Here is a 27,739-nt window from a genome sequence, read left to right as displayed (position 1 = left end):
AATTAAGCAAAGGTTGGACATCTGGTTCTTTAAAGCCAAGTGCATCATATTTGAAATATTTTCGAGATTTCAGACTCCTGCATCAGCGATGTGATACCCCCACCAAAAAGGAAAGAAATTGAACAAAAAAAATTAAACCCCTCAAAAATTAAATGATATGATTTTTTTTACCTATTTGTTTTATTCAATAAATGGTTCAATAAACACTCAATTTTCCCCCAAAAAGGGTAATTTTCTGGCTATTACATCATGGTTTAGCCTTTAAAGGCCTACTATAGTGTTTAGAAATGTTTAGGGAGCATTCAGTATGAAGTGGCAAACATTTCAGCCAACTCACACACATTAACTTCACTGCATTTGTACATGTCTAACATAATATGTAGAGTACCAATATATAAAGAGGGATCATTTTGCTTTGTCAGTGTAATTAGAACCAATCGGTGTTTGAGTTACTGCCAAAAACAAACAAAAACTGTCTGACTGCTTCACTGTAAGAAGTCATCTATAGAATCTACCCAATAAATCTGAGGTAACAGTTTGCATTGACTTTTTGGGGTAGATTTAGTTCAATATATTGTGTATAAAATAACTTCAATAAAAAGCTATGAAATACTTAATTAAATTGGGTAAAATTTACCCCATATTTATGCATACATTCAACAGCTACTTACTCATTGAAATTAGGTAAAATTATCTCTTGTTTGCTAGTTGGTAATACCTGATAATTAGTAATAAAATTTATTTATTATCAGTTGATAAACATTACCTATTCATATAAGGTAAAATGTACCTCCCCAAAAAAGATATTCAAATGGTTCCTCATCTCAAAATACAGAATAAAGTGCAACACAAAAGCTAATGCAGACAACACTTTCAAAGGCCACTCAGTCCATTTTAAAAGCCAAAAGCACAGAAACTCTACAAGGTTGTTTCTGTGCATGTACGTTATCAAACATATGGATAGATAGAACAGAACACTAACACCAACATGCAATAGTTTCTGTGCTTGCTGTCAGAAGAAAAATTACAGCTCCATCAAGCTATGTCCTCTGGGAACAAGAGGGGAAAGGTGTGTGCATTGCATAAGCTTATTTTTGTTGTTCAGTAGTTTGGCCCCGTCAAGTTCCAAAAGCAGTTTTTGAAAAGTGTCAGATGTGTTCTTCAGCTCCTTCGGATATTCGAGGTTGAGGGCATATATCAGTCCCATCAGCAGTACACATGCCTTTGTTCAGCTTCCACATCCCTCCATCACTTGGTTTCCCTCAATCACAACGGACACATCTGATGGATCCTCCTCAGCCATGATGTTGTGGATCACGATCACCTTCATCATATTGTCTGTGTAATCCTCACATTCCTACGTGTTAAAAAGAAAGAAACAAAAAGCATGCACACGTTTTATTTTATTTAAGATGCTTTTTCAATATATTTCAGTTGATCTAAAGAGGGGAGTGGACAGAAGATGAATGGAGAAGGGGAGAACAGGGGATAGGGGAGGACAGGAGAGAAGAACATTAGGATCCCTTGAGTTAATAAGTAAACTGTTATCAATATGACAAACCTGGCAGTCATGAAAAAGATCGTCTTGTCTTTCCCCGAGGTAGCTAATGAGGCAGCAGATAAGGAGATCCCTTTTCTTCTCGATGCTCTGTGTCTGTAGGGAGATACAATTTAGTGAAAAGACTAAGTCGAGTGATTTACTTACATTAAGACTGAATTACTTAAAAACGAAAACGTGGCTGATGCCTCTCTCCAGCTTTCAACAGGTGAGAGGCTGGGTACACCCTGGACAGCCAATCACAAGGAAACATAGAGACAGACAGGATAAACAACCATGCACGCACACACTCAAACCTAAGGACAATTTGGAGAGACCAGTTAACCTAATAGCCATGCTCTCTGACTGTGGGAGGAAGCCGGAGTACCCGGGGGAACCCACACATGCACAGGGAGAACATGCAAACTCCATGCATAAAGACCCTGGGCCGGGATTTGAACCCAGGACCTTCTTGCTACCCACTGCAGCCCTCCATAATTACATATTTGTGAAAAAAGTCAAATAACATACGTCATTCAAAGTGTCCAGCAGAGGTCTCATCTTGGAACCAGCAGCTCCTCCTTTGGCAGGCATAAGCTGCAAAAGACCTGGTGTGTACTCATTTCAGCATGAATGTCTCCACCAAAGAAACTGTGGTGATGCGTCTGAACTCTTCGATGAGCTAAGAAGTAAGGGGACAAAAAAAAAGACATTTCAATTTGTTGACATTTGTTTTTTGGTGGATAGGAATAGTTATCTCACATACTCACCTGAGCCTCAGTGAATAATGCTGGCCACCTTTCTTTTAATTCACCCACAGAGGGGCAGAGGCTGACCACTCCAAGTCTTCGGCTAGAGAACGTTTTATTAATTTTTTCTGCAATTATCTTTGCGTTGTTTTTCTTTGTTATTTCATAAATTAATTCCAGCCTCTCTTTCTCCAGTGTCTCTTGGGTTTCTCCAGTAGGATGCGGAGGGAGATAATTAACCTCTGCTTTTTTTGGCTTTTTTACATTCTTTGATGGCACTGCATCAGCTGGATGCTTCCTTTTTAAGGCATTAATTTCAATTTCCGGGTAAGAACATTTTCGAGATCTTAGCTTGGCACTGTAATTGTGCATCTTGTTTTTTATGCGCTGCTGCCAGCCATATAAGCCGGCAAATGATCCTGGCTCCTTAAGACACGCAAACTTTAAAACCAAGGCTTCAGGCACTGAGAGGATCTGCTGATTGGTTGGGTAAGCAGTGTACGAAAAAATTACTTTTGCAAGGTCTTGCATTGTTGCTGATTTAACACTGGCATCCATGAAAGGTCTTCCAGTGTTGCGATATGAGTTGTTTGCCTCAGCGAGGATTAGTTGTATGTCTCGGGAAAACTCCGGTACTTGAAATGGCACTGGCCACGCAGCAGGGCGACATGAATCAGGGAGAATGATGGTGTCACTGGACCTTGACGATGCGCAGTCGAACACCTGTGAGAGTGCATCATGACTGGCAGGGCAGATGTCCGTTTCAGTAGTACTTGCAGGATGGGTGCTCACTGAAGTCGAAGAGTTCAATGCAGACGATGATCCTGATTCACATACTGGTTGTAAGTCAAGGGTGATTACTGGCTCAGTGGCCTTGTCATACAAGTCAGCAGTTGAGATGACACTGAAAAACTGATTGTCAAAGTCTTTGTCTTGGTATAACAGTCCAAATTCCCCGTGTATCCCCGTCCACTGTATTAGGAATTCCTGTTGGAAGTGTCAACTTATGAATGCTGTGTTCTTCTAAAACGACTCTTAACTGGACTGCCATTGTTGTTTGGTTTGTGTTTCCTCAGCTGTAGAGACAGAAAGAAAAGAAATTGAGACAGGTTATTAATAGCTGATAAGCTTACATGCATATATTTTCTTCATTATCTTCTGCCAGAGAAATAAAAGCAGAGATTTAGTTCAGTAGAATTTTGAATAAATAATTTTTGATTGTCATTTTAAGAAGAGGGAAATAAGGGCAATAGAATAGGGGAGAGTTGAGTATGCATCACATACTTAACCCTCAAAGTCATCTATATAAAGGATGAGTGGGAGTTTAAGTTCGTCTTCACACCAAAGGCCAGTACTGACAGTGTTGGCCTTTGGTGGTTGTAATCGTGGGTATGATACGCAATCATCGATTGGTGTTTTCTTGCCATTGTCATGAGGATGTTTCTACACCCAGTCTGCCTCACAATCCTTTTAATGAATCGATGTTTGGCTTCAAATCGCATAGTCCAGAAATGTACAAGTGGCCCGTAAACAGTTGTAAGCAAAGGATAGTGCTCGAGAAAGTGATGTTTTGGTCTCAGTTTCTCCTCTGGGAACACTTCTAAATATCTGTAACGGTGTTCTGAGATCTTACTTTGCATGTATCCTATTGTGTGATCTGTGTGGAGAGGAGCCATGACAAGCTCAACAACATCTTTCAGGGTCAACAAAACCTCCCAAGCAGGCTAATCTTCTGGTACTTTGTCACCAATCATGAGTGGTATCATTCTCAACAAACACCAGTTTTCGTGTGCATTACCTCCTACACTTTTTCACGCTGTGAAATTTGGGGCAATGGGTTGTGGACAGTTTGTTTTGTCACTCCATTTGTAAGGAAAGCAACGGATGGAACGGTTGAGCTGCTCAAGAGATATGTATTTCTTCCTGATTACTCTGTCTTCCATCAAGACAGAGTGAAATTTCAACAGGTATAATCCCTTCAAGCAAATCATGCAAAGCATCTGGGGGATAACCTGATGAAGCATGAAAGTGACTGAGTCTGTCTGAGATTGGACACTTGTCTTTTAACTCCACAGTGGTGAGCTTTTGCAAGCTCAGACAGTGCTGCTTTGACATGGATGGCATAGTTGGACTTAGTCCGTAGAGGAAACAGTCCTTCTCCTACTTCATGCTCCTGGATCTGTGACCTTTCGCCAATGCAAAAGCGACAGAAATGTGAAGCTGAAAAGCTTTCAACAAACCCGCCTATTGAGTGAGCGCCAAGATTGTCAGCGACCCTTGACCACTTTGCCCAGACTTGAAACAAAAATACCATTATTTTCAAAGGACTTCAAATCTTTGAGCAGTGGGTCCAAAACTTTTGCATAGCCAAACTGGTTGACATCATTTGCCTTGCATAAAATGGTTAAGTAGATGGAAGTCAGTGTCGATTTCAATGCGGCAGGTATGTCTGCAAACACCCAATACACAGCTGTGACTTTATGCTTCTTGCGGGATGCTCCCAGAGGGTTGCATATCTCAAAGTCATCTATATAAAGGATGAGTGTGTCACGACCTGCGGGGTCGGCAAGGCACTGATCAGCAATCTCTCTCCCCCTCCCCTGTTTTGCCGGGGCGGAACTCATGGCGGGTTCACGCCCTCGGCCCACGCCCTCCCGGATCATGCACACCTGGGCCTCATCAGACCAGCTGGTATATCAGAAGGAGGAGATCAGCTGTTCAACGCTGGATTGTTGTGAAGACTCCTGTCAGTACACGTCGAGCCCTAGTTTCCCACACTTCCGCCTCAGAAAGTAACACTTGTCTCTCTGTTCTAGATTCCCCGGACCCGTCCCCGTGTTTCCCCGTGTGGAGCGTGTATGAGGTGGCTGGTCACTAGCGGAGAGAGGTTGGCGTGAGCGTGTGTGTGATCCCCTTGTTTTCCCTGGAGCCCTGGAACCCGTCCTCGCACATCTTGTATATAGCACTGTCCTCGCACTGCCTGTAAATACACTTGGTGAAGATATTTGTGAATAAACTGTCTCTGTTACAACACACTCCGGAGTCCTGCGAGTGGATCCTCAGAGCAACCCGTGACAGAGTGGGAGTTTAAGTTCGTCTTCACATAAAAAGCTGTTTTCTCTTAGCAAAGATCCATCATTAAATGATTTGTATTCCGAAGAGACATAAGATGGCCTTTTGTTTTGTAATATTGTGTTTTGAATGTGTCTGTTGTCCACAAATTGAGATAATAATGGGAGGATTGGTATATACTGAAATGTTTTATTATCTGTACTATCAAGTATGTACTCAACAGGTTCAGTCAATGAGAGATGCTCCTTTCTAAATTGCTCTCTCCTGAACTGACTGCTTAAAGGCCCTTCCACTCTTAAAGCAGCACAGACAGGGCTTAGCCGGCAAAGGTCTTTGACCAGTTCTGAAATCACTGAGTCTTTCAATGTACAGCCATGTTTTCTCAAAGTGCTCAGAATTATTTCTTTAATGACGGGACCAGATGCAGATGCTGTAAGGAAATGAAGTTCCTCTACTAGTTCGTCAATGCATGAATTGGAGACATTGAAAATGCTCTCCATTTTCAGGAGGAGTAGCCCCACTTTCTTAGTAATAATTGTGTCCTCATCCTCCTCAAGGACTGAGCCACATTCATTGTCATCGTCAACAATGTCACATTCTTCATCCGGGTTCTTTTGGTATTGATGAAGAACATTAGTCTTGAAATCTTCCAAGGAATGTGGGTTGTGTTTTCTACTCTTGTGGCTGTGGAATGTTGTGTATTTGTTAACCTTATAATCACAATCCTCAAAATCACATGGCACAGTTTCAAACTTTTTTAGATGGCCACCAAGATGTTCAAAAAACTGCCTCTCACTGTCGAAAGAGCATGAATTACAGACAATGCACGTGAATGAAAGGATGTTGCCTGGCTGGGATGACTGTGAATGATGCCTTGACAATTGTGTCCTTAATGCACCCCATGTCTTGACAGTGCAAGGGCAGTCTGCATGAAGGCAGGGTATGGAGTGGACTCGACCAAAATGCCCATGTATTAGCCTGACGTGTTTCAGCAGGTCTAATCTTTTTGTGGTTGTGAAGTTGCACAACTTGCATTTCCAGTTCATTTTCCCATAACTGAGGGCTTTGTGTCATGGTCCGGGTGAGTACAGGGTTTTTCCACTCCGCTGGGCTCCACCTTCAGGCAGAGACTCCAATCAGCTTCCACACCTGGTTCCAATCAAGTCACCAGCATATAAGACCAGCATTCACAACAGACCTCTGCCAGATCTTCTGCTAACTCATGACCCACCTGGCAGTCGCGTTTCCCAAACTACTCACATCTCCGCCTGGACGCTGGTTCTGTCATCTGGTTTCTTCCTTTCCATCATCGGACTACACCTGCCTGCCTCCCTGCCAAGTCCCTCACTCCAAGCATATTCTGGATCCTCTCTGGACACTCCTCACCCGGAACCCCCTGGACACCCCCTCCTCGCATGACACTTTAAACCTGCAACGCTGACTGCGTACCTCCATCCAAGCCGCTGCCCCTTTTTTCCATTCCCCGGATCCATCCGTGAAATCTAGCACCTAGCCATAGCACTCAGAGTTTCATGTTCACAGTTTGGCCTCACAGTTCACAGTTCATAGCATTCATAGTTTCCTGTTTTGTAAGTTCACTAGGCACTTGTAAATAAAGCACTGTGTTCACGCCCGTTTGCCTCCCTCTGTGTCTGCATTTGAGTCCACACCCACAGCCTGGCCCTCTCGGCCGTAACACTTTGGTTAAGATTAACCACAGGGATGGGTACCGGTGTCCGGTGCCATGATGGCACCGGTTCTGACATAAACGGTAGTAACCAGACCGAAAAGCAGCGCACATTTCGGTGCTTTATTTCAGTGCTTTTTTTTTTCCTGAGCTGTGATACACTTCTAGCCAATCATTTTACGTTTCCCAGGATAGTAGGCGGGGCCAGGTACGTACGTTCAGTTAGAGCAGAGCTACAGATTAAAAATGTCCAAGGCGAAGCGGTCAAAAGTCTGGCTGTACTTCACAGCAAAATATGCAAACTCAGCAGCCTGCAACAAGTGCTTTAAGCTGATACTGTGATACTGTCAAAGGAGGTAACACCTCGAATCCGATGAAACACCTGGCGACGCATAGCGTTTTTTTTAAAAGCCGAGAAATGCGCCGTATTTGATAGCTTGCTGCGAGACCTCACACTGTGCACGTTGGGTGGGTTGCCAGTTATCGGACCCGGAGCAACATCCCCCAAAAACCCGAAGAATAGAGTCCTGGCCCCTAGCCCTGCCAGTGTAGCAGAAATGATGAGCAGCCGTTCTTCTCTGTGTGAGTCGCTTAATGTTGTTCGAGTGTAATTTACGTTGAGTAGGCTAACCACGTTATTACATTAATGCATGTAAGGTGAACCAGCAAACATCATCATAGCTACATGCGGCTGTCCTCTTGTTTGATGGCAGATACTCCCTTCACCCTGGCCAAAAAGGCTAAAATGACCAAAGAAAAAGTGGAAAACAGTTAAACATGAGAGGTTTTTGGACAAAGTTTGTGTTTTTTTTCCATTGTTTAAGCACTGCTTCCAGCCAAGAGTGATACCATATATGCCCCATAGCTGCAGAAAAGGCTAACATTGTTATCTTTTTACAAAAAACAGCTGAACATGAGAGGTTTTTGGACAAAGTTTGTGTTCTCCATTCTTTAAGCACCAGTTCGAGCACCGTTTAAGCACCGGCACCGTTTCAAAAGTACCGATTTGGCACCGGTATCGGATAAAACCTAAACGATACCCATCCCTATTTATTTCATTTAGAAACTTGCATACCTATAAGGGATACACTGGGGGTGGGGACGTGGGTGGGTGCGTCAGCCCTAGAACTGGTAACAGAGTCGTCTATCAGTGAGTCTCTGCTTGTAAAGGACACACGTGAGGACCTGAAAAAGAGGGCAAATAGTGAGTGTCCACATACACAGATTCTTCATGCAACAAAAATAAGAAAATACATTACACAAAGGAAATTTTCAGATATGTACCTGGTTACAAGTTATTTATCTAACCTCAAAATTTCTCTGAGTCTCTTTAATGAAGGTAGAAATTAGGTGAATATCATCAGTTTTTCTTTGCTCCTCTTATCTGAGAAGTCTGTCTGTCTGTTATACTTAACATGTCTGACACCCATACTGAAGACAAATGGTGGGGGTGTAGTAAGGAAGTTGAGGGAAGCAGAAAACTCCACAGGAAGAGTCTTTTGTCTCTTTGAGGACTCTGGTAGGTAGCAAGGGAGTGTGAACCTTAAAGTGTGAAACAGCTGTGTACTGCCTTTTGTTCCTGGAGAAGATATTTAACTGAGAGCCATGCTGGGCTCAGACTCTGCTGACCGTCTGTCCCGCGATCATGCAGGGACTTCATCAAGCTTGGTTGTCTGTTCTTTGTGTGTTTGATTAAAGAATGTTAGCTACCGCTCACCGCTCGTCTGCAGGCTTTATTTAAATGGAAAAACTTCCACAACAGGCAAAAAAAGCTTTTTGCTAAAAAAAAAGATTTAGAGCAGAAGTTTTTTGCACTGCATTTTAAAATGAGAACATATTGCATTTATTTACAATTAAAGACACAGAGCAGGAAGTGTGTTACTGTTTTACATCCACAGACACACAAGAAAAGAAGCAGGCAACATGAGGTCAAGTTATGGCAATTTTATTTGTGTATTTCAGTGCATGTATTTAGATTAGAGTTTTTAAAAAACAAACAAACGTCCCAAGAAGAAGGATGGGGTGAAAGAAAGGTGGAGAGAGGGGGAAGGAGGAAGAAACTATTGATGCTGCTGAGTCAGTTCTTTCTCAGCAGTCTGCTCCAGAATCCCCTCCTGTCCTCAGCTTGCTTTTCTTTTTCTTTTGCCTTCAGTTCTTTTAAGGTTTTGTTGAGCTGCTCCTCGGCATCTTTAAATTTGTCTTTCAGCTGCTGTTTGGCCAGTTTCACTTTGTGTTTGAGGAGCTCTTTAGCTTCCTTTTTGTGCTTTCGCATTTCTTTCAGTGCGTCTTTGCAGTCTTTCTTGGTCACCGTCATTTCTTTCTTGAATACCTTCACCTCAATTTTCTCTTCTGCAAGTTCTTCTTGCACTTTCATCAGTTCCTTCTTCATGTTTTCATTGTGACTCTTTGTATCTTCCATTTCTTTCTTTGCTTCCTGTATTTTAATTTTCTCTTCCTCCAACACTTTTTGAACTTCTAACAATTCTTTCTTCAAATTTTCAATCTCATTTTCTGCCTCATGCTTACATTTTTTCTCCTCTTCAAGTTGTTGCTTCACATGCAGTAATTCCTTCCTTAGTTTTTCAGCTTCAGCCATTGCATTTGCAGCTTCTTGTGTTGCCAACTGCATTTTCCTTTTTTCCTCTTCAAAAGCTTCCTGCACCTCCTGTACTTCCTGAATCACATTTCCTGCCTCCTTCTTTGCAGTTTGATATTTATTTTTGGCTTCTTGTGCTGTGCTTTTCTCTTCCTCCAATGCTTTTTGAGCTTCCAACAGTTCTTTCTTCATGTTTTCATTCTCGTTTTCTGCCTGTTGTTTTCCCATTTTCTCTCCTTTAAGTTTGAGACCCACATGCAGTAATTCCTGCAATACTACATCAGTTTCAAACTTTGAATCTTTAGCTTCTCCTCTTGATTTTTCTGCCTCTTCTTTTAATTTGATATTTTCAGCCTGTATCATTTGAAATTCTTCTTGCAGGTTAATCAGCTGTACTGAATTGTGAGGTGAAGCACTCGCCGATCCTCTTCTCGTTCTCCCTCGATTCATTTTGGCCTTTTAAACAAAGGAGCCAACGTTTTGTAGAGGAGTGAAGTGAAGTTTTCGATGTTTCTTCGTCAACTGTCGTTTGTCCTGCACAGAGATGCTGCTGTAGATGTGTCTCTAGCTGTGTCTGGATACAATGAAACATGCTGGAACTAAGTGCTTGTGTTGCACAGTTCTACTGAACATTCCATTTCATGCATGCTCCACCCACATGGTCAGGAATGTCAGGTGCTGCATCGCCAAATGCTGTTGCCTAGCAATAACAGCTGTTTACTTTTTGGGGTCTGGTTCATTATTTAATAAAGACAACATGTCCAAGTATTGGGTGCTGAGGCTCAGCACATATTCTAGCCTGCTGTGTGGGTGGGCAGCTAGAAATCACTGGTGGGCAACATGAGTGAGGAGAAAACTGGAGCAGCCAAGCAGGGAGCTGCAGGTTGCTGGTTTGAGTCTCTGTTCAGATGCTGGTGTCTCCTCTCTCTGAGATGTCTGCAAACAGTCCCAGATAAAACAATAAGGATAATAAACAACGTGACTAAAATAACAATTATGACTCTGATGTGTTTCATGTGTAGCAGGATGGCCTCTATACAGCAGTCGCTGCAAGCATCCACATCGCCACACTCACTTTTCTTTAAGCAGGCGTGCTGGGCTCCTCCTAAGGAAAGTTTGAAACTTCATTTCCTTCATGCTGGTGAACTTTTTACCAAATATTTTCATCAAAGCTTCTCCATCACTGACAGGGATTGTTTGGATCTTCACACTCATCTCCACCAACCCTAAAAAAGGAGTCTCACTTTGCTCATATAATGCCAGGAGTGTCTCCATATTCCACAAAAGTCTGTGCAAACATGTAACAGTATCCCATATTCATATGAATATTATTGATATTATAACAAAAGCTGTCACCAACACAATTGTCCCAAGTGCTTTTTTATTAGTTATTGCAAATGCTTGATCGCAGTTCTTGCTAGATGACAAAACCACTTATTAGGTTTAGAAGGAAATGACTTTTTCTACATGAGGTAAAGTTGGAGCTGTTTCCCCAAACTAAATGAAATCATCATTTAAAAAACTACAATCTGTATTTACTCTGAACATCTGTGTTAACATTTGAAATTGGAAACATGTAAGTGTAACAAACATGTTAAAACATAAGAAATCAGGAAGGGGCATGTATAGGAATTTCTTTTACTTATGTATTAATCAGATTATTTTATTGTATGATACCTTGGTGCCACTGGATTTTAACAAGGGTCTGTTATGCAGAAATAACAGATTGTGTACTTACCTCACTAAAATAAAGGCATTTGCAATTGCATAAATTAATATTCATGCTTCATGGAATTAGCTTCATAGATCATATTCATAGATGTAATATGCTTCACAGAACATGCCGTATTTCTCCAAATTATAGCCCAGACATATAATATGCAAAATTAATTTGGACCCCAGGTGTTTAAAAGAACCATGTTGCTTTATGTGGCCCGCTGAATAATTGGGGACGTATGATTATGAAAACAATGATTAAGCACTGATGTTCTAACACTACCCAATACAATATTAAATCAATTCAAAAATATTTTACTTGATCCCACAAAACAAAACGTAGGTGCAGCAACAGTGGGTATTTTCACACATACTAGTGGGATACAGTAGTACTTTGTTTTATTTTTTATTGAAACTATATTTTATTGAATATTGAAACATCTGCTGTTTCAATATTTTAGAAAAAGCTAGCATTAACTAATTTTTAAACTTAAAACAAGCAGTCAGACAGTCATGCACAGGCCTGGACTGGGACAACATTTCAGGCTGGGAGCTTTACCCCCCCTGCTTTTATTTTGGTGTGACACCCTGGGGAACTTCAGCTACTTTCTGTCAGAGACCGTTGGCAACACTGATGGTCTCATGAGATGCCCTCCCTCTCTCAGACACACTTGTCCCGCCCCGTGAGCGAGTATCTTAATCATCAGTAAGTAGGAGAGACTTTCTATCCAATCAGAGGTGAGGAAGTCGGGACCTGCCCCTACTTAAAGAGTAAGATACTCTTTAACCACACATTAATAAATACAGTTAATAATTCAAACTCTCAGAGCAGTCTTTGTTTTTTACTGATTGTTTCACGTTGGCTTTATTTGTTTTGCTGCTGAAAAATCTCCCTATAGCTGGAGTTCATGATGCTGCTGTGTCCCAGTGTTTCCCCGCAGTGCGAACAGCTGAGCGGATTATGAAGCAGATACGGGAGCAAAGCAGTATCTGCATGACAGAACAAGCGACTACTGCCGCACACATTTTTAAATACAAGCAAACATGCTTCAGAGCTTTTTCAGAAAGTTCTGGTGCTGCTAAAACAAAGGCGCCAGTTACAGCTGGGAGAAAGCTTTCAGTGAGCTCTCCGGGATGATGAGCTACAGTGAAGATCAATGGGGAGACGCAGACGGATGCAACAGCTGTTTTTTAAGAGTTTTAAAACACGACTGTTGGGAATAATCTGCCCAACAGTCGTGTTTGATGGCAATGAGGCATGTTGTATAGAGCGCTTTGAGTACTCCGGGAGAATAGAAAAGCGCTGCTGAAGAATCAGTCCATTTACCAGTGTTCATAGAATCTCAAAGACATACCGGATTTAAGTTTGTTTACCTGCTTTATGTGTTGACCCAGAAGCAGAGCCACCACAACTTAAGGATTGCCGCTCTCATTTCTCAAAAAAAATAATAATTAAAAATCGTCTGACATCCATTTTCTTTTCCATCAAGGCAGGAAAGTAGTTTGCAAAGACCGTGATTGTAATTATTGGGGGTGTCCAAATTCATGGGCTGCATCCTCCCGGGGACGCATTTGTAGACCGATTACGTCACAGCGACACGACAAAGGCTGATCAATGCGTCCTCCTTTTCCCCAAATTTGAAGGATGGGTCGGGTGTGTCCTTCGTGGCCCACCATATCCCAGAATTCATAGCGCGGCCCAGCCAAACTCAGTTTCCGGCAATGGCGGCCGCTACTAAGTTTTAAAATTACTCTTATTATTCTTTCTGGGTCATATAATAAACTTTTAACATATTTTCAGGCGAGAATGTGGGTGTGTAAACTTCAAATATCTGCTCGTTTTATCAAGATATTGCATATTTGCAAAAGTGCTTCGACGTTTTCGGAGACGTCTGTTACCCAACAGCTCGACAGCTAGCCGGGAGCTCGAGGGTCACTAGAGCCGCCGAGAACGGCACAACTCCCGGCACATCATTTTCAGATCACCGCTGTCTTTCGCTACTCAGGTTAAACATAGGTTTACATCCGGCCTACCCGACCTTCTGAGGACCCGGCCCACATAGCCCGCGAAGGCCGGGCCCTCAGGAGGATTCAGCCCATGAATTTGGACACGACCTCAGTGTTCCGATTACCAGTCCGGGACTGGTCATGCATGCTGACTGATAAAAAGCACACCACGAACACATTTCATTGCAACTTACTGGCAGTTGTCTAGACAGTTAACAGACAGCAACAGATTCAAAGTTTCATTTCAAGTAATGGTGCATTACACAGACCTAAGCAATACAAGTAAAGTGTAATAGCTCATCACTTCAAAAATTACCATTTGCATGCGCTATTATATATTATTCACCCTGTGTAAATATGAGGTATTGTTGGGGCAGTTCTCAATCTACATGTAGGTAATGCACACCTTGAAAACAAGTTATGTTTGATTTGAGATGTTTTCAGCCCTGTTGCCACAGGCGTATAAAATCAAGCACCTAACCATACAGCCAGTTCTGGATCTGCTGGAGGTTTCTTCTTGTTAAAAGAGAGTTTTCCTTCCTACTGTTACCAAGTGCTGGTCACACACTGAAAAAAAGAGAATGGCCATCTCTTGGATTTATGTAAGCATCTTGCGTGTATTCAACACAAATGCCTTATGCTTTAAAGTTAAGTGTAACTATATAGTGTAGAAACTACTTGATATGCAGAGAGTGTAGATTAAATAGTTCATATCATGTTTGAGTGAAGTAAGTCAATAATATAGCAATGTTCAACCTTGCAACACCGCACGTGATTTACATATACATACATATACACACATATACCTACATGCATACATATACGCCTATACATACTTACATACATACAGACATACACATATATACACATAGCAGTTCAAAAATATGGCATACAGAATTACAGAGATTCAAACAAAATCGGGTCTCCTTGACGAAATATAATGTTTCCATTTATCCCAAATCTCAATGAATATGTCATATTGAAATCTGTTAAAGAAGGTAATTCTTTCCATTTTAAACAACCCATAAACAGTCTCATGCCAGTCATTTAGTGATGGAATTTTCACACTTCCATTTCTTAGTAATAGTCTTTCGGGCAGCCAGACTCAGAATACCATATAACAGCTTGGACATTTTATCTACATTCACTGAGTATAAATATCCAGACAAAAGTTCATCCCAATTAAAGGGGAGTTGCATACTAAAAATGGTCTGTAACTCCGAGTGAATCGATACCCAAAAAGTGTTGATCAATGGCCAAGACCAAAACAAGTGGAAGTGTTTTATTCCTTGGGCCCCACAGTTTCTCCAGCAGCTAGAGTGATTAGAATAGTGTTTACTTTGTGCAGGTGTAATAAAAAACCTACAGAGACTCTTCCAACCAAAACATCTCCATATATTAGAACTAGAAATTTTCCACTGAAAGGCACACTGCTGATACCAGATGTCATTTGAAATTGCTATATTTGTTTCCCTTTCCCATTTTTGTTTAATGTAGATAGTGTTCAACTTCTTAACCTCTTGTAAACCCTTGTACAGTCTAGAAATCACCTTGAGGCCAGGATCTGCATGGCAAGCCTTGACAAATATATTCAAAACGGGAAGAGAGAAAAGATCTGTTCTCTTAGGTATAAAGTTATGTAGATAATGCCTGATTTGAAGAAACCTGAAAAAATCCGTATTGCTTAACTGGTATTGATCTTTTACTGATTGGAAGTCCCTAAGAGTTCCCTTATCATAAAACATACAATATGCCATTAAGCCTTGCCCTGCCCATTTTTTATATCTTGCGTCTAACTTATTGGGTAAAAAATCAAGATCATAAGCGCATCATCTTAAGATCCTGGCCTCTTCATTCCAATCATTCTAATTAAGAAATTGTAACCAGAGTTTTAAAGGCAGGTTAATCCATTGGTTTCCTTGATTAATTTGTTTTTTAATAAGTGTCATGTCTCCTAAGCTTGCCTGAATCAGAAAATCTCTTGAGACAACTGTTTCTATTTCTTTCCATCTTGCTTGGTAGTCTACGTTGCACCAACACGCTAGGATCCTCAGTTGAGCTGAAATATAGTAATCTTTCAAACATGGGATCCCCAACCCCCCTTTATCTTTAGCCAACTGGATAGTTTGGTACTTAATCCATGGTCTTTACCCTGCCATATGAACCTAGAGATTATTTTATCCCATTCCTGAAATTGTTTATCAGTTATTTCAACTGGGAGTGTTAGGAACAGTGAAAACACAAAGATTTAAAATTCACATGATATATTTTAGAGAGATCTTTAGTGATATTTACTCCAAGACTAACTTTAGACTTAATTTCCTGATTTGGCTTATAATTAAAAGTTAAAATCTGAGTCTTCGATATATTTAGTTTATAACCTGATAGTGAGCTAAAGGTCTCCAGAAGTGATAACAGCTTGGGGAAAGTAATATTTGGATTTGTCAAGTAAATCAAAATATCATCAGCAACCAAGGAAATCTTATGTTCTCGACCCATGATCTTGACTCCAGTAATATCAATGCTTTGTATAACACTTTGACTCATGGCCTCTATGAAAGGGCAAAGAGTGAAGGACTAAGTGGGCAACCCTGCCATGTCCCTCTCTGTAGATTGAAAACATTAGAAAGCGCCCCGTTGACTTTGATTCTTGCCCTTGGTGATTTATATAATGCTTGAATGATCATGATAAACGATTGATGAAATCCAAACTTACCCATAACTTTGTATAGAAATTCCCAATTAACCCGATCGAAAGCCTTTTCAGCATCTAAGCTCATAAGGACCATCTGAGTTTTATTTTTACCACCATAATCAATAACATGTAATGTTCAGCGAACATTATCTTGCGTTTGTCTCTGCTTAATAAAACCAGTTTGATCCAAGCTAATTATCTGAACAAGAATATTTTCAATTCTTTGGGGTGGCTGTAGCTCAGGTGGTAGAGCAGGTCATTTACTGATCGGAAGGTTCGATTCCTGGCTTCCCCTATTCTGCATTCCAAATATCCTTGGGCAAGATACTAACCCCAAATTGCTCTCCGATGAGTCCATCGGAGTATGTGTGTGAATGTCAGTTAGAAAGCACCTAGGAAAAATGTGCTTGGGTGAATGCACAAGTTGTGTAAAGCACTTTGAGTGCTCAGAAGAGTAGAAAAGTGCTATATAAGAACCAGTCCATTTACCATTTTGGCAAAGATGTATGTAAATACACTCAACAAAAATATAAACGCAACACCTTTGTTACTGCTCCCATTTCCCATGGGATGGACGTAGAGACCTAAAATTCATTCCAGATACACAATATAACCATCCCTCCCAAACAGTGGTCACAAATCAGTCCAAATGTGTGGTAGTGGGCACATCTGCCATATTGAGATAATCCATCCCACCTCACAGGTGTGCCACATCAGGATGCTGATCTGACTTCATGAGTAGTGCACAGGTGTACCTCAGACTGCCCACAACAAAAGGCCACCCTGGAATCTGCAGTTTTGTCTCACAGCAAAATGCCACAGATGCCACAAGCAATGAGGGAGCGTGCAATTGGCATGCTGACAGCAGGAATGTCAACCAGATCTGTCGCCCGTGCATTGAATGTTCATTTCTCAACCATAAGCCGTCTCCACAGGCGTTTCAGAGAATATGGCAGCACATCCAACCGGCCTCACAACCGCAGACCTCGTGTAACCACACCAGCCCAGGACCTCCACATCCAGCAGGTTCACCTCCAAGATCGTCTGAGACCAGCCACCCAGACAGCTGTTGGAACAATTGGTTTGCACAACCAAACAATTTCTGCACAAACTGTCAGAAACCGTCTCAGGGACGCTCAACTGCATGCCCGTCGTCCTCATCGGGGTCTTGACCTGACTCCAGCTCGTCGCCGTAACAGACTTGTGTGGGCAAATGCTCACATTCGATGGCGTCTGGCACGTTGGAGAGGTGTGCGCTTCACGGATGAATCATGGTTCACATTGTTCAGGGCAGATGGCAGCTGAGAATGTCCCAGTTCTTGCATGGCCAGCATACTCACCGGACATGTCACCCATTGAGCATGTTCGGGATGTGCTTGACCGGCGTATACGACAGCGTGTACCAGTTCCCACGAATATCCAACAACCTCGCACAGCCATTGAAGTGGAGTGGACCAACATTCCACAGGCCACAATTGACAATCTGATAGACTCCATGCGACGATGTGTTGCACTGCATGAGGCAAATGGTGGTCACACCAGATACTGACCGGTTCTGGGTCCCCAGACCCCCAATAGCGCAAAAACTGCACATTCCAGGGTGGCCTTTTGTTGTGGGCAGTCTGAGGTACACCTGTGCACTACTCATGATGTCAGATCAGCATCCTGATGTGGCACACCTGTGAGGTGGGATGGATTATCTCAATATAGCAGATGTGCCCACTACCACACATTTGGACTGATTTGTGACCACTGTTTGGGAGGGATGGTTATATTGTGTATCTGGAATGAATTTTAGGTCTCTACGTCCATCCCATGGGGAATGGGAGCAGTAACAAAGGTGTTGCGTTTATATTTTTGTTGAGTGTATCTTATAGTCCTGGTTAAGAACACTAATAATAGGGCGGTAATTTCCACAGTCAAGCCTGTCCTTTCCTTCTTTAGCTATTAAGGAAATAGAAGCCTCATTCCAAGATGGGGGAATTACTCCCGTCTTTAAGATATAATTGAATGCTGTTTTCATCAAGGGGATCAATAACTCTTTCATTTCCTTATACCAATCTGATGGAAATCCATCTGGGCCTGGAGATTTATTGGGTTTTAATTTTGAAATAGCTTTTTTAATTTCAATTTCGGATATGTCCTTTGTCCTTGCTTTTAAGTCCAGATTGAGAGAGCCAGAGAAAAATGTTTTTAAAATGTAATTGTTACTTATAATATGTATGTAACTTTGTAATTTTAACATGTTGTCGCCTCTTGGCCAGGACTCCCTTGAAAAAGAGGTTTTTAATCTCAATGGGACTTTTCCTGGTTAAATAAAGGTTAATAATAATTAAGGTTATATTTTGGTTTTCAGTCAGCTTTGGTAAGCAAAGTGAGTCCAGGAAGGATATCATACCTTTATCATCCATTCTAGGTTGTGTGTATAGATCTTTGTAGAATTTTAGAAAAGCTAGCTGAATGTCTTACAATTTGTACACGATGTTATTTGTTTGACAATCCTTTATTTTGTGAATTGTATTTTCTAATTGTTGTTTTTTTAATTTATAGGCCAGTAATTTTGCGGATTTGCCTCCTACCTCATAGTATCTTTGTTGTAAAAAAGCCATATTATTTTGTATTTCACATGAAAAACTTTCATCATCTCGTGTGCTGACGAAGACCAGAGGGCGGGCCCACATTACACCGGTTTTAGAATCGCTGCATTGGCTCCCCGTGTGTTTCAGGATCGATTTTAAAGTTCTTTTATTGGTTTTTAAATGTCTTAATGGTCTTGGGCCTTCTTATCTCTCAGATCTGCTTTTACCATACGAACCCTCGCGGACCCTGAGGTCCTCTGGTGCTGGCCTTTTAATTGTCCCTAAAGTCAGGACACATACTCACGGAGAGGCAGCTTTTCAGTGGTATGGTCCTCGTCTGTGGAACAGCCTGCCGGAGGAGCTCAGGGCCGCAGAGAACGTACATGTTTTTAAGAACAGGCTCAAGACCTACCTTTTTAATTTAGCTTTTACTTAGCGTTTATTTATTTTATGCTTATTTATTCTATCCTGTTATTCTATTATTAATTTAGGCTTTACCTAATATTTATTGATTTTATTCTTATTCATTTTTTAACCTTCTTACTCTATTTATATTTATATTGTATCCTGTTCTTATTTATTTTATCATTTTACCCTGTATATATCCTTTTGTGTCATATCTCCAGTGTTTCCTCAGAGGGCGCTCTCTGCACCGGGGCTGTTATTGACCGTGGCTGCTGGGTCTCTGGGGGTCCTCTCAGCCTGGCTGGGGGGCTCCTTGGCCTCCCTCCTGCTGTGTGCCCAGCCCGGAGGCTGCGGTCTGTGACCGGCTCCCGGTGCAGACGGCTCCCTGTTATAGTGTTTCCTCACTTGGCTCATGCGAGCCCAGCCCAATTTTTACTCTTTAAGTGTGCACGTGTGTGTATGTGTGTGTGTGTGTGTGTGTGTGGGGGGGGGGGGGGGGGGGGGAGATATGTGTGTATTCACATCATTTATGTTAATGAGAGTGTGGGGAGTGAGTTGGAGGGTGGGGTGGGCTGCTTTTAACTATGTAAAGCACTTTGTGCTACATTTTTTTTTGTATGAAAAGTGCTTTATAAATAAAGATTGATTGATTGATCAATTTCATTTTTCTTCTTTTGTATTTCTAATTTCAAATGTATATCTGCGCTTATTTTATGGACATCTTCTTTTTTTTTTCTCTCTCTTTTTTTTCTTTCTTCTATTTTCTTTTTGATTTGATTTGAACTCGAACTTTGCAAGACAATTGATCCCGTTTCCAAATCCAAAGGGGAAGGATATTGCCTGGAAGAGCAGCTATTGCAGACACAGAGTGAAACTTTTACACCGGTGTTCAAATTGTTGAACTTCTTGCAGCTTGGCTGCCCTGCCCTTGTTTTGACATTCTGTTGAATGAATTACTCTTGCTAAACAATTGGTGCCATGTCTGCAGTGATGAATGTGGTGTACCAAAGTGTGTTTGTGAGTGGAGAGCTCAAGTGGAAAGTCTCAATTTATCAGTATCTGTTCTGCACTGACTCTGGCTTCAAACAAACAGAGTGAAATTGTAAAATGTAAAAGGCCAAAACTTGTTTGAGTTGTAGATTATGTGCTCTCATCCATGGGGAGCTCAGAGTATCCGTGCAGCTTATCTAAACTTGAATGTGGTGGTTTGGTATCTAGTAGGAGACAAGTGGATGGAACTGAAAACAGCGGGATAATGTATGAAAATCCAGGGATGGGGGATCTTGGGATTTCCTGAGGGATCCTGGAGGTTGCAGCTTAAATAAAGGACATTTGGACAAGCTGTTGCCAAACCATCTATGTATGGTGTCATACAATGGATGGATGAATTGTAACTGACTAGGAACTCAGTTGACCTGAATATGACCTTCCATGAACAAGAGACACGAGTTAGAGCAAAATGAGAGCTTACACCGATATCCTTTACCTGACAGCACACTTACGGTTTGCAGTCTCGTTGCATTGTTAGAGTTATAATGGGATTTGGGGCAGAAAAAGTTCAATGCAAACAGTATGAACTTAAACAGGACTTCCTTTTCAATCCACCTGACAGGTTCCTGTCACCTCATTGATTACAAAGAGTACGTGAACTAATAACTCCACCAGTGGCTTTTCCTAAATGCAAGCAGGTGGGGTTTGATGACTCCACGCAGTCTGTGTGTCAGAGCTGCCAGTCTGATTCTACCACCAGCCTCATTTTTGCAGAAAAAAAAATGGTAACAGTCATCAGTGCTGTGACCTCCTGTCACCAACAAGGTAATAACGGTACATGAGTGTATTATTGGTAAGGAGCTTATGTATATATTTGACATTACCGCAGTCTGAGACACTATAGATCACAATTTCTTCTTAGAGTCTGCAAACTCCCAGAAAAGCTTTATTAAAAGGAGTGATTTATCTAATCTGGAGGAATGAGTGATGATGTGTGAAACCATGAGAGATGATTAAACCTCTCTAGTGTCAGGGAGATGGTGCCTGTCATATTCTGTTCCTCGTCAGAATTTAAGACACCGCTGCAGTGACATGTCGTCCTTTAAACCCCGCACTCGCTTTCCTTTATTCCACCCTTTGTTCTTTAATCCCCAGTTGATGTGGCAGAAACACAGATCCATGAAATTAATTGCTGTAACGATTCACCTCGCAATGGGCTAAAGTGTCAGTTGTGGGTAACTTTTTCCCCCAAACTTTTCCATCAGTGGTACTTATTAGAAATGGTGCTCATTCAAGGAGAACAAATTAGCTGACCGATTATTAACTAGCTTTCATGTGCCAGTTGACTAAATATCAGGCCTGGGAGGCAGCAAACAAAGATTCTGCTGAACGAATGAGCCAAACTGACCTTCAAGGGGTCGATTCATCCAAATAAGACATTTTCTTACTTACCTATTGATCCCGTTAAAGTTCGTGATAGGACTTTTCTGAGGACTGTTTTTGTATTAGCTCACCAAGTTTTGTAAAGTTTTTTAAATTTGTCAGACACAAGTCTGCACTAAAGGAGATAGTTCACTGGTTCTTTCACCAATGTCTGACAAGTTAAACTATAGATTAGACATGGACTTCAGCCTTGGGATGACATAACAGTGAGATAATGACTATAGCCATGGCTGGGGTTTTGCTGTAATTCTAGCTGTGACACATTCAGCATTTTACATAAGTCGACTGGCTAAATGTCCTTTCAAACTCCTATATTTCAGAACCTCTGCAGTGTCTTAGTAACAGTAGGTCATGATGACAGCTGGAAACATTTGGGTAAAAAAAAAAGAAAAAAGAATTTAAAAGTATTTCAGGCCAAATGGAGACATGTTGGTATTAAATGCAGTTTAGCGATGACATGGAATCATGTAGACCACCAAACAATATGATTTGTGGAAACAGCTTAAAAATACTATTAGAATAACCATGCGCTGAACTAGACAACGTTGTGTTAGCATTTTAAAATGAGTAAGGACTAGAGTTGTCACACTACCTGAATATTAATTTCAGATTTGATACTGTTACACAGGAATGTACTTGACACCGAGCGTTGAAAACAGAGAAAGAGTGCCATTAAGCTACATTTGGCTGCTCCCTTGCCAAAAGGGGTCACCAAAAGCAGGTATCTCCATGTGTTTGTTTTACGCCCGATGCCCTTGACATAACCCAAAACAGATTTGTGTTGTTTTATGGACATCTTCAAGATATTGTAATTGCGCCTGGAGTTTTCTTAAGTGCTCATTTCTCTTCTTTTTTTAAGTTGGTGCTGTAGCCTATAAGTTTTCCTCGTATAACCGCTTTCAGGGCCATCCATCCATCCATCCATCCTCATCCGCTTTATCCGAGGCCGGGTCGTGGGGGCAGCAGCCTAAGCAAAGAGGCCCAGACCTCCCTCTCCCCAGCCACCTCCTCCAGCTTATCCAGGGGAACACCAAGGCATTCCCAGGCCAGCCGAGAGATATAATCTCTCCAGCATGTCCTGGGTCTGCCCCGGGGCCTCCTCCCGGTGGGACATGCCTGGAACACCTCACCCAGGAGTAGGGATGGGTACCGGTGTCCGGTGCCATGATGGCACCGGTTCTGACATAAACGGTAGTAACCAGACCGAAAAGCAGCGCACATTTCGGTGCTTTATTTCGGTGCTTTTTTTTCCTGAGCTGTGATACACTTCTAGCCAATCATTTTACGTTTCCGAGGATAGTAGGCGGGCCCAGGTACGTACGTTCTTTTAGAGCAGAGCTACAGATTAAAAATGCTCAAGGCGAAGCGGTCAAAAGTCTGGCTGTACTTCACAGCAAAAGATGCAAACTCAGCAGCAACAAGTGCTTTAACTGTCAAAGGAGGTAACACCTCAAATCCGATGAAACACCTGGCGACGCATGGCGTTTTTTTTATTAAAAGCCGAGAAATGCGCCGTATTTGATAGCTTGCTGCGAGACCTCACACCGAGCACATCTACTGCGGGTGGGTTGCCTGTTATCAGACCCGGAGTTAGCAACATACCCAAAAACCCAAAGAGGAGAGTCCTGGCCCCTAGCCCTGCCAGTGTAGCAGAAATGATGACGGATGATGATGGCAGCAGCAGCCGTTCTTCTCTGCGTGAGTATCTTAATGTTGTTCGTGTGTAATTTACGTGGAGTAGGCTAACCACATTATTACATTAATGCATGTAAGGTGAACTAGCAAACACCATCATAGCTACATGCAGCTGTCTTCTTGTTTGATGGCAGATACTCCCTTCACCCTGGCCAAAAAGGCTAAAATGACCAAAGAAAAAGAGGGAAACAGCTGAACATGAGAGGTTTTTGGACAAAGTTTGTGTTTTTTCCATTGTTTAAGCACTGCTTCCAGCCAAGAGTGATACCATATATGCCCCATAGCTGCAGAAAAAGCTTTACAAAAAACAGCTGAACATGAGAGGTTTTTGGACCAATTTTGTGTTCTCCATTCTTTAAGCACCGGTTTGAGCACCGTTTAAGCACCGGCACCGTTTCAAAAGTACCGATATCGGATAAAACCTAAACGATACCCATCCCTACCCAGGAGGCGCCCAGGGGGCATCCTTGTCAGATGCCCGAACCACCTCAGCTGGCTCTTTTCAATGTGGAGCAGCAGCGGCTCTACTCTGAGCCCCTCCCGGATGGCCGAACTTCTCACCCTATCTCTAAGGGAGAGGCCAGCCACCCTTCGGAGGAAGCTTATTTCCGTCGCTTGTATCCGCGATCTCGTTCTTTCGGTCACTACCCACAGCTCGTGGCCATAGGTGAGGGTAGGGATGTAGATCGACCGGTAAATTGAGAGCTTCGCTTTTACACTCAGCTCCCTCTTCACCACGACGGACCGGTGCAGCGTCTGCATTACTGCAGCTGCAGCCCCAATCCGTCTGTCGATCTCCGGCTCCCTTCTCCCATCACTCGCGAACAAGACCCCGAGATACTTGAACTCCTCCACTTGGGGCAGGAACTCATGCCCAACCCGGAGTGGGCACTCCACCCTTTTCCGGCTGAGAACCATGGCCTCAGATTTGGAGGTGCTGATCCTCATTCCCGCTGCTTCACACTCGGCTGCGAACCGTTCCAGTGCAAGCTGGAGGCCCTCACCCGATGAAGCCAACAGAACCACATCATCCGCGAAAAGCAGAGATGAGATTCTGAGGCCACCAAAGCGAAAGCCCTCCGCCACTTGGCTGCACCTAGAAATCCTGTCCATAAAAATTATGAACAGAACCGGAGACAAAGGGCAGCCCTGGCAGAGCCCATCACCCACCGGGAATGAGTCCGACTTATTGCTGGCAATGCGAACCAAGCTCTTGCAACGGTTGTATAGGGATCGAATGGCCCGTAGCAATGGGCCAGACACCCCATACTCCCGCTTTTAGGGCATCCCATAAAATACTCGGAGAGACTTCTTCATTATCATTTTCAGCTACATAATCTATTATATCTTGGCTAATTTGCTCTTTCAACAGACATAGAATACTTGTATTTAATCTCCAAGATGTATCTCTTCTTTCGTATCCTAGCACTACTTCCAGATGCAGTGGGGCATGATACGATAAATCCATCACTCCTATCCTGCAATTGACCACACTGTTAAAGTCTTTTTGAAACATAAAGAAATAGTCCAATCTAGAATAAAATGAATGTGGGTGAGAGAAAAAGGTATAGTCCTTTTTTGGGGGTTTAACTCTCTCCAAACATCTATAAGCCCTAAATCCTTTAACATTAATTTAATAAGACGGATTGAGTCGAGCATTCAAATCTCCTCCCAAAATTAGAATACCTTGTGCCTCTACAACAATTATTTCAAAAACCTGTTTAAAAAAATTTAACTCTGATCCTGGGGGAGCATATACATTTATAAGAGTAGTCAGTATACCCTCCAGATACCCCTTTACTAACACAAACCTCCCCTCCTTATCGCCTATTTCTTGAATGCATTCAAAATTTAACCTACTCAAAATTAAAATTACCACACCCCTTTTTGAACTCTGAGGACAAGAAGAAGAATACTGGTAGAATTTCCATTTCTTAAGTTTTTCATGCTCAAACTGTGGTAAGTGAGATCCCTGTAGAAAGGCAACTTCTATTCCTTCTCTTTTTATTTTTGACATAATTTTGCTTCTTTTAATATGATTCCCCAAACCATTTACATTAAATGACACTACTTTAGTTACCTTGCGAGGCATTATTATACGGCCTTATATGATTTTAATCTCTGCACATGACCAGAAATCGAAAAGTACACCCCGATGAGAAAAAAAAGAGAAAAAAAAACATTATACAACAAAAACATACAATCATATTGACTTCCAGAAACATAAACGCTCTATTAGCTGTAATTAGTGAGGGAAAAACTCTTCTGTCCACTTGTGGAAGAGCGCCCTCTTCGGCACACAGGCCGGAAGCCCAGTGGTCTGTAGGGTCCATCTTACTATGCATATAAATGACCCGACTTTAATGTACTTTTATATGCCCTCTTTATGGAATTACTTAATTATATAACAAAAACATCTTTATCAAAATAAAGTTCGTAGTCTCAGTTCATCTTAAGTCTCTATACTCTTGAGTTTACCTCTAATATGATGCTCCGTCACAAACAGCCTGGTTATCCACGGTCATCTTGGTTCCTAAATACCTGGAGACGCTCCTTGATTTGCTAATTCCATTAGCATCTCCTCCGAAACCTGAATTCGAGTCTCCACAACGTCTATGCGTCCCTCTGCTTCATCGAGTCTTTTACCAATGCCGTCCACATTCTCCCTTATGGTATTAAACTGCTCATTTGTGTCTTTTCTGAAAGCACAGAATTCTTTTAATATCATATCCATCGTAGCTGGGTAGTCTTTTGCACTAGCATTAGCATCGGATTGCTGGTCGTCCTCCATATTACTACTAGCTTGCGACAAAGCATCTTCTTCCACTTCACTACGTTACCTTACGTCCTTTTTCTTAAATTTTCTGGGCATTTTTATTCCAAACACAAAAACTCCACACTATCCATCCAAGCTTTTTAAGTTTCGAGTTAGATAAATTGGGGGGGGGGGGGGGGAGTACTTGCAGCAAGGGCAGTCACAGAGCACCCGCACGAGAGCGGGGGCTCAGGGACTTGCACTCTGTTTCTACTCTGGTCTTTATTTATATACAAGGGTAATACAACAGTAAGTACGTTTGTTCATGACAGAGGAATATTGGTGCTTAAGTATGTGCGTATGTGTGTGTTTCTGTAAGAGGCGGCTCCTCTTCCTGGTAGGGAGTGAAACTGCACTGTTAAAAAAACATCTTAAAAAAACTGTAATATTCCGGCAGCTGGGGCGCCAAAATACTACCGTAAAATAACAGAAAATAACTTCCTCATAAAAATACGTTTATTTCCAGTAATGACAATACAGTTTGTTGTGCTAATTTTACATGCGATCTTGCCTTTTAAAGTGATTTTAAACATTAAATTAGGAACATGTTAATGTGATTAAACAATGAAATTATCTATAAATAGGGGAAAAAAACAAATCTTAAAAACACAGTAATATTCCGGCAGCTGGGCGCCAAAATACTATCATAAAATAACAGAAAATAACTTCCTCATGAAAATACAGTCATTTTCAGTAATGAAAATACAGTTTGTTGCACTAATTTTACATGGGATTCTGCCTTTTCCAAGTGCTTTTAGACATTAAATTAGGAACATTTTAACGTGATCAAACAATGAAATTACCTATAAACAAGGTCAATGAATGTGGCAATATGAATCATAGTACGTAAATGTACAGAAATATACAGTTAACAGTTGGTTTAAATAATAATGGATTGCATGCCCTGGGACAGACTGACAGAGGCGAGGCTGCCATATCGCACAGCAATAATAATAATACTTATGTGATGTAACACAAGCTTATAGGACTCATGTTATATACTTTTCCATAGCATTACATTTGAATTCAACAGTTCAATCTTTCAAATAACGGACAGATATTTGTGAAATCATGATACATTTGTGAATGTATTTTAACAATCTAAATATGCATATGTACAGACAAATACATTTAATAATCGTGAAAATTATGTTTTATTACATTACAGTGATTTAACGTTAATTTACATTTGAAATGTGAAATCAGTCTATTTACGTAACTTTAATGATATTCTAGAAGAACAAAACTGTAAAATGCAGTAAAATACTTTCATATTAGGATGTTTTCCTACAGTGCAGCCATACCCGCGAGCTTGTGGTTGTTAGTTCACATTCATTGGCCGATGCTTAGCGTCATGTGTCCCAACATCTAATGGCATGTCACATTGTTTTCATGGCCACACCCTAACCCCAGGTGCAGAGGCCTATTTCTGTTCAGGAATGTTGTGAATACTTTGAGATTTATATTAATTGCAATTCCTACCTCTACATTTATTTTTTAAAATATATAATTAGCACAGCGTGGCCGTGCAATGTTTTATATGTTTTTTTTTTGTTTTTATTCCTATTAATTATATTTTCACTTGTTACCTCTGAATTATTGAATCAGACCTAGATGACATGACATGTTCAGCACAATTATAATTCAAATACTCCTTTAATTATTGATTATTCTCATTAATTTTCGATCATTTTATATATTTTTCCATAGTATTACATTTGAATTTAACAGATCATTCTCTCACATAACAGAC

At 41.5% G+C, this 27,739-nt stretch overlaps 1 long non-coding RNA gene across 1 annotated transcript; it reads right to left on the bottom strand.

Annotated features, from left to right (window-relative positions):
- Window positions 1-547: 547 nt before the first annotated feature.
- Window positions 548-25,783, bottom strand: LOC147309143 (uncharacterized). Its single transcript, XR_015126113.1, has 6 exons — window positions 25,650-25,783; window positions 8,121-8,230; window positions 2,308-3,362; window positions 2,069-2,219; window positions 1,562-1,654; window positions 548-1,357 (listed from the first exon to the last, which is right to left on the bottom strand). It is a non-coding gene; the product is annotated as an uncharacterized LOC147309143 (long non-coding RNA).
- Between the last annotated feature and the right edge of the window lie 1,956 nt (window positions 25,784-27,739).

Source organism: Aulonocara sp. 'chitande type north' Nkhata Bay, linkage group LG18 (genome assembly GCF_057382095.1).
Source record: "Aulonocara sp. 'chitande type north' Nkhata Bay isolate Kocher_YH1m ecotype deep benthic linkage group LG18, A_spYH_male_GT1.1, whole genome shotgun sequence".
Lineage (NCBI taxonomy): Eukaryota > Metazoa > Chordata > Actinopteri > Cichliformes > Cichlidae > Aulonocara > Aulonocara sp. 'chitande type north' Nkhata Bay.
This window is presented reverse-complemented; position numbering and strand designations above follow the sequence as displayed.